The following is a 13,073-nucleotide window of genomic DNA, read 5'->3' as shown; positions in this document are numbered from 1 at the left end:
TCTTGCCATAAACATAAGATAGCTGCCTCTATTGACTCTCTCATAAATATGTATGTTCAAATAGTAAAGGAATTACTTCCCTAACAATTTGATATGTTGAAATCAGGAGTAGGCCGGCTGCTCTCATACACATAAATTGATGGCAGATTTATCTGATTTGCAAGGCCAGCATTGTAGCTAATAATCCCCATCTTACACTTAGGCCTCTTTCACATTTCCGTTGGTACGGGCCCCTCGCAATGCGTCGGGCTGATGTACCGACGGACGATGTGAATTCTCTGCATGATGTGGGCAGCGGATGGACGCATCCGCTGCCCATTCTGCAGTCCGGGGAGGAGGGGCGGAGTTTCGGCCACGCATGCGCGGTCAAAAATGGCGGACCCGTCACACAAAAAAACGTTACATTGAACGTTTTTTTGTGACGACGGTCCGCCAATTACCGACGCATCCAGTGCACGACGTATGGAACGTGTGTCCATACGTCGTGATGCGTCGGTAATACAAGTCTATGTGCAAAAAAACGCATCCTGCGGGCTACTTTGCAGGATGCGTTTTTTGCACAGAACGACGCATTGCAACGTCTTCAAAAAGACGGAAGTGTGAAAGAGGCCTAAGCCAGTCGTAATGTGAACCTTGCATTCTTTGCAATGGTACAAGGTTTAAAGGTTTATTGTAGCATTTAAAGGGGTTAAACATTTTAGAAGTTCCAACAAGCAAAAAAAATGAGCCAAATCTTAAAAGCAGAGTTGCATCAAATGCGTTGAGTGCATGCATCATAGGGGTGGCTTTAAATGTACTGTATATGTAAGGAGGTTGCTGTCCCTGCTCCTTACCTGGAACCACTTAGTCAGACAGCTGGGTTGTCGGAGGGAAGACTTTCTGCTCTGGACACAAGGGACCATGTGACGGCTGGGGCAGGGGGGGAAGAGACGGAGGTGTGGTCAGAAAAGTGCGGGAGAGCAGAGCGCGCCAGATGGAGGGGACAGCGTGCCAGAGAGAAAGCAGGCTCCCCATGACAGAGTGCTCCCCGTGAGGGCACTAAGGATGGAGTGAGAGTGAGGACTTGGAAGCCTCCGTAATCTGAGAAGACTCTTCCCCTGACAGTGCAGAGACAGTGACTTGAGTGCAGCCCTGGTGACCGCAGTGACAAGCAAAGATCCCTGAGTGTGATAAGTAACTGCCCAGTGTGTGTGTGACATCTTTACTACAGAGAAGCTGCCAGGCTTAGGCTGGTTTCACATTTGTGTTTAAATCCGCAGCATTTAAAACGCATCCGCAAGTGGTGAAAAAAACGCATGTAAAGTGTACAAACGCTGCGTTTTTTAGACGCATGCGTTGTCGCATGCGGTTAAAAAAACGCCGCGTTTGTACGCATTTACATGCGTTTTTCCCTGCGTTTGCGCTTTTGGTACGCATGATGAGAAATTTCACAAGCTGGTTTTTGTTCATTCTGCTTCACAAAAATCGGAATGAAAAGCAATCAAAAATGTCACGTGCCCGAAAATGTTACCAATAAAAATGTCAACTCGTCCCGCAAAAAACAAGACCTCACTTGACTCTGTGGACCAAAATATGGAAAAATTGCAGCTCTCAAAATGTGGTAACGCAAAAAATATTTTTTGGAATAAAAAGCGTCTTTCAGTGTGTGACAGCTGTCAATCATAAAAATCCACTAGAAAACCCCTTATAATAGAAATCAAACCCCCCTTCATCACCCCCTTAGTTAGGGAAAAATTAAAAAATTAAAAAAATGTATTTATTTCCATTTTCCCATTAGGGTTAGGGCTAGGGTGAGGGTTAGGGCTAGGGTTAGGGATAGGGTTAGGGCTAGAGTTAGGGTTAGGGCTAGGGTTTGGATCCCTTTATCACCTTGATGGTGGCTTAGGGTTAGGGTTTGGATCCCTTTATCACCTTGATGGTGGCTTAGGGTTAGGGTTAGGGTTTGGATCCCTTTATCATCTTGATGGTGGGGGGTGGTTTATCAGTGTCTAGACTTGTTTTTCTCTATTGAAACGCATGCGCTCAAAAACGCAACCAAACGCATGTGCTTAAAAATGCATGCGTTTACATAGACAGCAATACGTTTTTTTTTACGCAATCGAACGCATGCGTTTTTTTGCGGCAAAAAAACGCCTCTAGAAATTACTACATGTTGCATTTCCGCGCCAAGACGCAAGCATCGAAAAGACATTAATGTTAAATATAGGAAAACACGACGCATGCGTTTATATGCGTTACAAACGCAGCGGCAAAAAACGCAAATGTGAAACCAGCCTTACAGAGACTCCTGTAGCAGTGATGGAGAGACTGTGCTATTTCCTGGTTCCAGTTTCACTTTGAGAAGAACAGGCTGCAGAGACTTAACCCTGGAGTTTCCAGGAGACAGAGAAGAGACCAGGATCTCAAGCCCTGCTGGTGACTGTACCCACGTTGGAAAAAGGACCCTCCAGTCAGGACCTCCCTGGGCTGATAAGTTACAAGAACACTTGTTAACTCTTTTGATTCTGTTTAACTGTTTACTGTTTGATTTGTCTCTATTAACCCCCTGTTTACTCCCTGCGAGGAGAATTTTACCCCTGTTAATAAATCCCCTTCAACAGTTGGTCTGTCTGTTCCGTGGTGACATACTCAACCCTGCACTGTATTACATATATGAACAAGAACAAAGAGAGAGGCACATGCTGAGAAAAAGGGATCACCAAAAGTAAGAGAAAAAAAATACTTTATTTAGTAATCAACCGTGCAAACAAAAGACAATATTAAAAACATTTAAAAAACAAAACATGGTAAATGCACAAGTCAAGCCCATAATACAGCTGTGACACTCCTCCCAAAAAACCTGTTCCAAAATATGCGTGACCCCAAATATGACGCGTATCGCCACTGACGTATGTGGCTTCTTCAGGGAAAATGTCGGCCTCTGTTTGCATGTGAGACGTTTATATATGTAAGCAAGTAACATTCAAATGGGTAGATAATTTATAGTAATTACCAGCCATTTGGAGTAGCGTGTATCCATGATCAAGATGGCGGCAGCCATCTTTCACAGTGTGCTGACATAGTTTGATGTACATAAAGTTCATTTCAGTAGCATAGTGCGCATGCTCGGGATATTCCAACCATCGCGGTAAGTTATAACATTCTGCGCATGCACAAATGAAGCCAACTGTGGTGGCAAGTATTAGCAAAGCGCGCACACTTGCATTCAGTCATTCAATGTAGGTCACGGCAATGGGGTGAACATGCAGGTAATATAATAGTCACAGAGCGTCAATATGGAAAAATGCAAAGAGGTACGCACCAATTGACCATTGGAGAATTGATTAAATATCGGCAAAATCAAATCCAAAATACACTTGTACAACACTGTCAAAACAGATTTTGGAAAAATGATGTGCAAATCAATGAACACATTACCAAATATATATTATTGCTTTATATATGCCCAGTCATGGTGAAGAGAAATAAATGAACAAAAATTCTAAAAAAAAAATAATGAAAAAAATAATAAATGATAAAAAAATAAACTTAGATTAATCATAAAAAATAAAAAATATAATAAAAGATAAAAAATAAGAAATAAAAAATGCTCTTCATACTACAGATAATGAAATAGGAAAATTAATAATTAAACAATATGATGAAAGAACGTGAGGAGACATGCAGAATGTGATTGGTGAAAGTGAAAAAGAACAATAATGCAATACATTTGCATGAATAAATAAAAGGGTGAGTGGACAAAAAAGTGATGGGGAGGGAAAGGGAGGGAAAGGGAGGGAAAGAGAGAGAAAACGAAAAGGAAGAAAAAGAAGGTGAAAAAATTGCAATGTGATGACAAAAATTACAATGAAAAAATAATAAAACATGACACAATCTGTCAATAGACATAGTAGATAAGATTTTATTATTATTTTATTAAGATTAAAAAATTAAAAATTAAGAAGAGGCGAAACAGACCTCTTGGTGCATAAAATGAGGTAAGCACCTCAAAGAACCAATACAAATTACATGGTGCTGTGAAAAAAATTTTTTTTTATTATTATTTATGCCTTATACCGAAGAAAACTATGCATATCAAATAGAGCTATGAAAAAAGGTATAACACACCCATAAAATTGTGCCCAGAATTGATAGAAGAAAGGGTAAAAAATCTGTGGAAAAAAGAAACAAATTTAGAGCCATTAAGGATACTACTCATCCAAGGAACAATCAGCCATAGAAACCCAAGAAGAGGAGCTCTTCAGTTAAAGCAATGGGTTTATATACCCCTGTTTGTAAACCAGGTATTGGCACTTTTGGCCGTGTGGACAGGGGCCAAGTCCTGCTGGAGAATGACATTTCCATCTCCAAAAAGCTTGTCGGCAGAGGGAAGCATGAAGTGCTCTAAAAGTTCCTGGTAGACGGCCGTGATGACTTTGGTCTTGATAAAACACAGTGGACCTACACCAGCAGATGACATGGCTCCCCAAACCATCACTGATTGTGGAAACTTCACACTAGACCTCCCGCAGCTTGGATTGTGGCCTCTCCACTCCTCCTCCAGATTCTGGGACCTTGATTTCCAAATGAAATGCAAAATTTACTTTCATCTGAAAACAACACCTTGGATCACTGAGCAACAGTCCAGTTATTTTTCTTTTTGGCCCAGGTAAGACGCTTCTGGCGTTGTCTATTGGTCATGAGTGGCTTGACACAAGGAATGCGACACTTGTAGCCCTTGTCCTGTATAAGGAGCGCCCGCTAGGGCTGTGGGGTACTCGGGTCAGGTCCGATGGGTTCTTAAAGGAGTGGTCACGGCAGCAGTGATCCGGTCCGTGGCCCTAGGCATCCAATATAAAAGTCAATTGAAATTAAAGAGGAATAAAGTTTATGGGGAGATTGTTCGTGACGCCACCCGTGGTGTTCGGCAATGAGTGGCCGATGCTGCTTAAGGGGACCACTGGGGCTGATGGTGATGCAGCAGAGTCAGTACAGCTCTCCACGGGTTGAGCTAGGCCCCAGGGTAGTTAAGGTGTAAAAAGGTGATGGTGGAAGTTGTGATGCAGGGCACGTGATGCAGTAATAATTCAGAGGACACAGCAGGGTGCAGTTTCCATACTTTAATCACAGTTCAGATGTTATTCCCCAGCAGTGGTGCTGTGTCCTCCAGGTTAGTGGTCCTGCCAGCTCTCAAGTAGTTTGAGATGCACTTTACAAGGACCCCCTTGTTATGTTCCTTTCCTGGCCGTCTCTCTGCGCTGGCTCTAACCTCTCCTGCCCTGGGCCTTCACACGTAATGTCCTCTGGGTCCCCTGGATCCTATATGGCTGCATTTTTAGTGAATATATAATAATAATCTTTATTATGTGTGTAATTGGCTGTCGCACATGCAGATACCACAATCTCCGGTTGGCTAGCTGAGTCTTGCAGTCCTCCACTAGTTTGAGGGCCGGTTCCCTCACTGCCACCTGGTCCCTCCACCTGACTATGGTCGGTGTGAATGAGGACCCCACGGGTGGATTGCTCACTACTCGTGCCCTTGGACCCATTCTTCCGCCACTGAAGCCTTTCTTTCTTACTCCTTCTTCCTTTCTCTCACTTCCCTGTTTGTCTGGGGACGAGCTCCTGGCTCCTTCTGTCCCCACAGACGACTTTCTTGGTTCTCTCTCCTCTCACTTCACCCTCTCTCTGGCTCCTCCCCTTTACTCCTTTTTTCACCCACACCCTCTTCCCAGCTCCTCCCTGGCCTGGAGAGGTCTAGCGTTGGACATAAGGGTGTGGGTCCTGGATAGTGCCACCTCCTTACCTGAGAGTGGAGCACCCCACCTTGTCTGAGGTGCAGTACCTCTATGGAGACTGGTCTTAAGGGGCGCCACATATACGTCTGTGTGTGGCGGCTCTGGGAGCAATGATTCCAGCAGCAGTCCACTCCTTGTGAATCTCCCCCAACTTTTTGTATGGCCTTTTCTTAATAATCCAATCAAGGCTGTGGTTGTCCCTATTGCTTGTGCACCTTTTTCTACCACACTTTTTCCTTCCACTCAACTGTCCATTAATATGCTTGGATACAACACTCTGTGAACAGCCGGCTTCTTTAGCAATGACTTTTTGTGGCTTACCCTCCTTGTGGAGTGTGACAATCACTGCCTTCTGGATATCTGTCAAGTCAGCAGTCTTCCCAATAATTGTGGAGCTACTGAAACAGAAGGGGCCTTTTTAAACGGAAGCCTTTGCGGTTTTTTTTTTTGCTATTTATTCTAATTTACTGAGATAATGACTTTTGGTTTCTCATTGGCTGTAAGCCGTAATCATCAACATTAACAGAAATAAAGACTTGAAATAGATCACTCTGTTTGTAATGACTCTATATAATATATGAGTTTTACTTTTTGTATTGAAGAACTTGATAAATAAATTAACTTTTTTGATGATATTCTAATTTTGTGAGAATCACCTGTAGGAAGGTGGCGATATGCGTGGGGTCGCTTCCTCCTCCTTTATTCTTGTCTGCCAGCATGGCCCCACCTGCAATGCCTTCATTTTCGCATGTGCAGGTTTGACAGTCTGGTTTCCCTGGATGCACAATCTTTTTTGGCATTTATTCAATGTGCACCACTGGAACTTCTTACCAGAGTCTCATCATCTTAGGCATTTAATTTCTTCTTTGTCTTATTTTTGTTAATCACTTATGCACTTTTTTCATCTATCTTGATTCTTTTTCTCTTCACCACATTATTGTGTGTATTAGGGCTCTTTTCCATTTGCGAGAAACACGTCCGTGTCGCGCATGTGAAAACCAAGCTCTGGCGCCGGCACTCCAGAACGGAGCGTGCGGCCGCATAGCAACACATGGAGCCGCACGCTCCGCTCCCAAGTGCCGGCGCCAGAGCTTGGTTTTCACATGCGAGACACGGACGTGTTTCTTGCAAATGGAAAAGAGCCCTTAGGGTCTATATTTTGCTCATGATTATATAGATATTTTATTATAGACGCTATTTATTTTCTTTTTTATATGGTGCTGTTAAAGGGAACCTGTCACCTGAATTTGGCGGGACAGGTTTTCGGTCATATGGGTGGAGTTTTCGGGTGTTTGATTCACCCTTTCCTTACCTGCTGGCTGCAATATTGGATTGAAGTTCATTCTATGTCCTCCGTAGTACACACCTGCGCAAGGGTAAGGAAAGAGTGAATCAAACACACGAAAACTCCGCCCATATGACCGAAAACCGGTCCCGCCAAATTCAGGTTACAGGTTCCCTTTAACTTGGACCCATTACATACGGGACATATTTGGCTTCATTCATTCAGGCTTATTTTTTTTAGCTTGGTGTACTAACCTGTTTAAGTGTATGAATGATATTGCTCAGTTTGGGGCCACGTATATTTTGGAACAGTTTTTTTGGAGGAGTGTCACTACTGTATTATGGGCATGACTTGTGCGTTTACCATGTTTTGTTTTTTTTTAATGTTTTTAATATTGTTTTTTGTTTGCATGGTTGATTACTAAATAAAGTATTGTTTTTACTCTTATTTTTGGTGATCCCTTTTTCTCAGCATGTGTTTGTTCATGTCGTGTAAATAACATGCTGCAGGTGATCCCATTCATCAATTAGTGTATATTGTCTCCGAGGTGGTGCCCTCCTTTCTTTCTTTTTGAGCTCTCGTACTGTATATAGCCCATTTTATATTTATATTACTTGTTGTTTTTCATAGGGCACGAGTTGTTCAGCTGAATCATGCTATCAGGAGAACTAATAATAGGATGTAAGTATCGGGAAAACACCTTTCAGAAGAATAGATTTCTATTTTTCACTTAAATTAGTAATAAAACAAAGGAAAGACCCGAATCTCAGCACCGAGACTGTGTGCAATGAGGCTCATGCTGTGCACGCTGTACGGAGAATTGCTCTGCTGATAGAGCTATTATCCACACTTACAATAAATAAACCTACACACTCGGCTAGGAAACCCTGGGATAACCTATAATAATGTACCCCGTGCCACCGCTCTATGGGCCACATGTGTCATTATCGCAGATTTTTTTTCTGAGGCATTTATTCGGAGGAGGGGGTGTATTCATCAGAATTTTGACTCTGAAAGAATTCATGGTTATATATTAAAACGTATCTAGAAAATAAGTGCACCGATGTGACACAGGGGGATTTCTTTGTGAGGCCAGCCCTGCCGTGGGTGTGAATGGTCCAAAGTCAGGACACGTCTAAGCTGCAATATAATTTGCATAACAATTCTGCAGAGAAAGTGGGCAGCAATAAGGGTAGCATTAATTTTATCCGTCAAATACAGCTCTGGCAAAAATTAGGAGATCACTGCAAAATGTTCAGTTTGTCTGATTTTTCTCTTTATAGGTATATTTTTGGGTAAAATGTCAATTGTTCTTTTATTCTATAAACTTCTGACAACGTCTCCGAATTTCCAAGCAATAAATTTTGTATTTTCTTCTGAAAAAAGAAAAATGGTCAAAATTAGTGATGGGTGAGCACTAAATGGTCGGGTGCTCGTTGCTCAGGTCGAGCAAATTGGAATACTTGGGTACTCGGCCAGAACAAGGAGCCCAATATAAGTCTATGGGAGACCTGAGTTTTTTTACCGCGATACCACCCGGGGGTCCTTTTAAGGTCTAAAAACATCTGAAAATGATGGAAACACTGCTCAAATAACACAGGGACATCATGGGGATCTCCCCTGAAAGCATTCCTGACTACTAGTTCACAGCTTTAATCATTTTTTTCGGGGATTCATGCCATTTTTCCGGGTGCCACAAAAAACACATGAAAACGAAACCAAAACGTGTTTTGCTTGGAAATGTCAAGGTACATCCTTTGCAGGTTAATGGCTTGCCTGTAAGGCCAAATATTTAACCCCAGACCGAAAATTTCCTCTCCCACTTTGGCTTAGTTCAGACGCTGCGTTTTTGAAGCGTATTTCAACTTTAACATTGCTTTCAACCACTACAAATGCATTCACTGGGAAATGTCATTGTAACATGTAACACCCCTAGCTGGCCATGTGGTGTGTGACACATAAGCAGATCCATCTTGTTTTATTTATGAAGGAGGGACTCTTAAAGTCACAGGGCCTACTTTTACTGGTGCATCAGGCGGCATTAATCTTCTTCCTAAAAGGCAATTGTGAGACAGTGGGTCTCCTAAACTGTTGTAGCCTATACTGTGAGTGGATGGGCTGTCAAGAATTAAAACGCACCCTTGTCATAAGATGTCCAGGGGGGACTCCTGAAAAAGTGTTGCATTGAATTCAAGGCCTGCCCTGCTACCAATTCACATGCACCCCAATAAGCCTTTGAACCCACATACTGGATGGGCCCAGGAAAATCCACTTCACAATATGCATTTTGTACTCCCGTACTCCTTGGTTTTACACATTGGCGGCAAGGCCAGCCCTGCTGCATAGTCATATGCATCCCATTAGGCCTTGGAACCCACATACTGGATGGGCCCATGAAAATTCACTTGCATTTTTTAATGGTATGATGGTTCCCTCTTTGCACAATTATTTACAGTAGAATTTGGCAATTTTATTTGACATGTTTTTAACACTAAGGTTCAGATGATACAACTTTAAAAAGGCTAATACTTGCAATAAAGAAAAAAAAGAGCATGAACCGCACATCCCAAAATCATACGTTGATCTAAAGCCGCTAGGCAAAAATTAATATAACTGAATATGAGGTTTTCAGTTTAACATTCTGATCAGACTGTATGAAGCCCACTGCCCCTTCACGGCAAACCTCGTAGTGGGTCCTATCGCCCTAACGGAGCGGAGCCGTGCGGCACCCACCGCCACAGCGGCCATGCACCAGCAGGGCGGACGGCCTGTTGCCCCACAGCACCCATGCTGCAAGACTGAGTCCCCGAGACTCCAGACCGCGCCGCCCCACCAGCACAAAGCCACAGCAACAATGGCCGCCACACAGCACCAACACCAAAATGAAAGGAGCACTTAAACTCACCTTCCTCCAGCTCTTCAGTGAGAGCCAAAATGGGCTGGAGGAAGGTGAGTTTAACTGCTCCTTTCATTTTGGTGTTGGTGCTGTGTGGCGGCCATTGTTGCTGTGGCTTTGTGCTGGTGGGGCGGCGCGGTCTGGAGTCTTGGGGACTCAGTCTTGCAGCATGGGTGCTGTGGGGCAACAGGCCGTCCGCCCTGCTGGTGCATGGCCGCTGTGGCGGTGGGTGCCGCACGGCTCCGCTCCGTTAGGGCGATAGGACCCACTACGAGGTTTGCCGTGAAGGGGCAGTGGGCTTCATACAGTCTGATCAGAATGTTAAACTGAAAACCTCATATTCAGTTATATTAATTTTTGCCTAGCGGCTTTAGATCAACGTATGATTTTGGGATGTGCGGTTCATGCTCTTTTTTTTTCTTTTTTGTAAAGCATGTTCTAGTCTTCTTCTTGGACCAGCACTCCTTCCATTTGGCGCAGGTGTTTGTAATTAGCAGGAGACTGCAAAGTAAGGGGTCTAGCCCATTTTGGCTCTCACTGAAGAACTGGAGGAAGGTGAGTTTAACCCCTTTCTGACATCAGACGTACTATCCCGTCCAGGTGGGGTGGGCCCCCATGACCAGGGACGGGATAGTACGTCATGCCCTTTAATGCGACACTGCGACTTAAGTCGCGGTGATCACATTAAAATTCCGACGCCATCTTACCTCAGGGAAGATGGCCTCGGCATCCTGGGGTATGGCGTCCCCTCCCCCGCCTCCCGATCGCTGTGATTGGCTGTTCAATTCTGAACAGCCAATCACAGCCTTTCTCATTGTTTCAGCCAATCAGCTTGGCTGAAACAGTGAGGTTCCAGGCTAGGATCGAGTACCGATGTACTCGATCCTGTGGCCGGTGCCTGGCAACCCAGGCACCGGCCAAAACCCCCGGATTGGCGCGATCGACGATCACATCGATCGCGCCAATCGCAGGGCATAGCGGTGGTGTTACCGCGCTGTGCCCTGCCTGAAAGTGCCTGATCCGGAGCCGCAGGGCAGCTGAGGAAGGCTCCGGATCCTGCAGCTGTGATTGGCGCGATCGATGTGATCGTCGATCGCGCCAATCAGGAACAGTCCCGCCGGATCGGCGCGATCGACGATCACATCGATCGCCGTCGATCGCGCCGATCGCAGGGCACAGCGGCGGTGTTACCGCGCTGTGCCCTGCTTGGAAATCCAGCCTCATCTGCCTGCCACCTCCCCCACCACCTCCTGCAGCTCTGCCAATCAGGGCACAGCAGCGGTGTGCCCGCGCTGTGCCCTGATGGTGACCTGCCGGTGACCTGCCGGTCACCTGCCGGTCACTTGCTGGTGACCTGCCGGTGACCTGCCTATGATCGGAGCTGTGAGCTCCGATCATAGGCTGGTGCCTAGCGACACCGGCGTCACCAGGGCCACCTCTGATTGGTGGGATCGATGTGATCATTCGATCCCACCAATGACAGGTCACAGCAGCGGTGTGACCACTCTGTGACCTGTCTCACCTGTCCCTGACCTGTCTGACTGCTCTTCAGGAATCCTCACACTTGGTGAGGATTCCTGAAGAGCGGTCACGCTGACAGATCCCCTCCTGTGCTGAGACTTGTGGTGCCACAGTAGCCTGTGACACCACAATTCTTGCTAAAGAAAGAAGACAGAAGAAAGAAGACAGAAGAAAGAAGAGAGACTACAACCGTAAGTGTTCATCCCCGATCCCGGCCCGATCTTACTTCACCCCCCCCTTACCCCTCCCCCCCTTCCCCTTCCCCGTCCACCCCCACTTTGCGCCGCGTCCGTCCATGCCCAAATATAGCAGCCGCCGAGCGTTGATTGGTGACGCAGTTCACCGATCAACACTCGTGCTCGCTTTTCTTTCCCACATCCCCGTCCACACACCCCGCCGCTGCGTCTGAACCCGTGCCTTTCATTTCTTTTTTTTTTTTCCCACATCCCCATCCACGCACCCCGCCGCTGCGTCTGAACCTGTGCCTTTCATTTCTTTTTTTTTTTCCCCACATCCCCGTCCACGCACCCCGCCGCTGCGTCTGAACCCGTGCCTTTCATTTCTTTTTTTTTTTCCCACATCCAGGTCCACGCACTCCGCCGCTGCGTCTGAACCCGTGCCTTTCATTTCTTTTTTTTTTTTCCCACATCCCCGTCCACGCACCCCGCCGCTGCGTCTGAACCCGTGCCTTTCATTTCTTTTTTTTTTCCCACATCCCCGTCCACGCACCCCGCCGCTGCGTCTGAACCCGTGCCTTTCATTTCTTTTTTTTTTTCCCACATCCCCGTCCACGCACCCCGCCGCTGCGTCTGAACCCGTGCCTTTCATTTCTTTTTTTTTTTCCCACATCCCCGTCCACGCACCCCGCCGCTGCGTCTGAACCCGTGCCTTTCATTTCTTTTTTTTTTTTTCCACATCCCCGTCCACGCACTCCGCCGCTGCGTCTGAACCCGTGCCTTTCATTTCTTTTTTTTTTTTCCCACATCCCCGTCCACGCACCCCGCCGCTGCGTCTGAACCCGTGCCTTTCATTTCTTTTTTTTTTTCCCACATCCCCATCCACGCACTCCGCCGCTGCGTCTGAACCCGTGCCTTTCATTTCTTTTTTTTTTTCCCCACATCCCCGTCCACGCACCCCGCCGCTGCGTCTGAACCCGTGCCTTTCATTTCTTTTTTTTTTTTCCCACATCCCCGTCCACGCACCCCGCCGCTGCGTCTGAACCCGTGCCTTTCATTTCTTTTTTTTTTTTCCCACATCCCCATCCACGCACCCCGCCGCTGCATCTGAACCCGTGCCTTTCATTTCATTTTTTTTTTTTTACACATCCCCGTTCACACACCCAGCAGCCGCCGAACTTTGATAAGTGACGCAGTTCACTTATCAGAGCTAGGGCCTGCTGTTTTAGACTTTTCCTTTTACAGGTATTTTTTTTCCCTTTAGCTTTTTCCTTTCAGAATAGTTTGCACCAAACACTATCCCCCCCCCACACGTACACAGTTATCAATAAATATTACACCCAAGCACCATAATCACACAAAAAATGTCCCGTTCGTCCCAGCAGCGCTATTCATTGGAGGAGGCATATGCTTTCCTT

The sequence above is a fragment of the Ranitomeya imitator genome, chromosome 3 (genome assembly GCF_032444005.1).
Source record: "Ranitomeya imitator isolate aRanImi1 chromosome 3, aRanImi1.pri, whole genome shotgun sequence".
NCBI classification, from domain to species: domain Eukaryota; kingdom Metazoa; phylum Chordata; class Amphibia; order Anura; family Dendrobatidae; genus Ranitomeya; species Ranitomeya imitator.
This window is presented reverse-complemented; position numbering follows the sequence as displayed.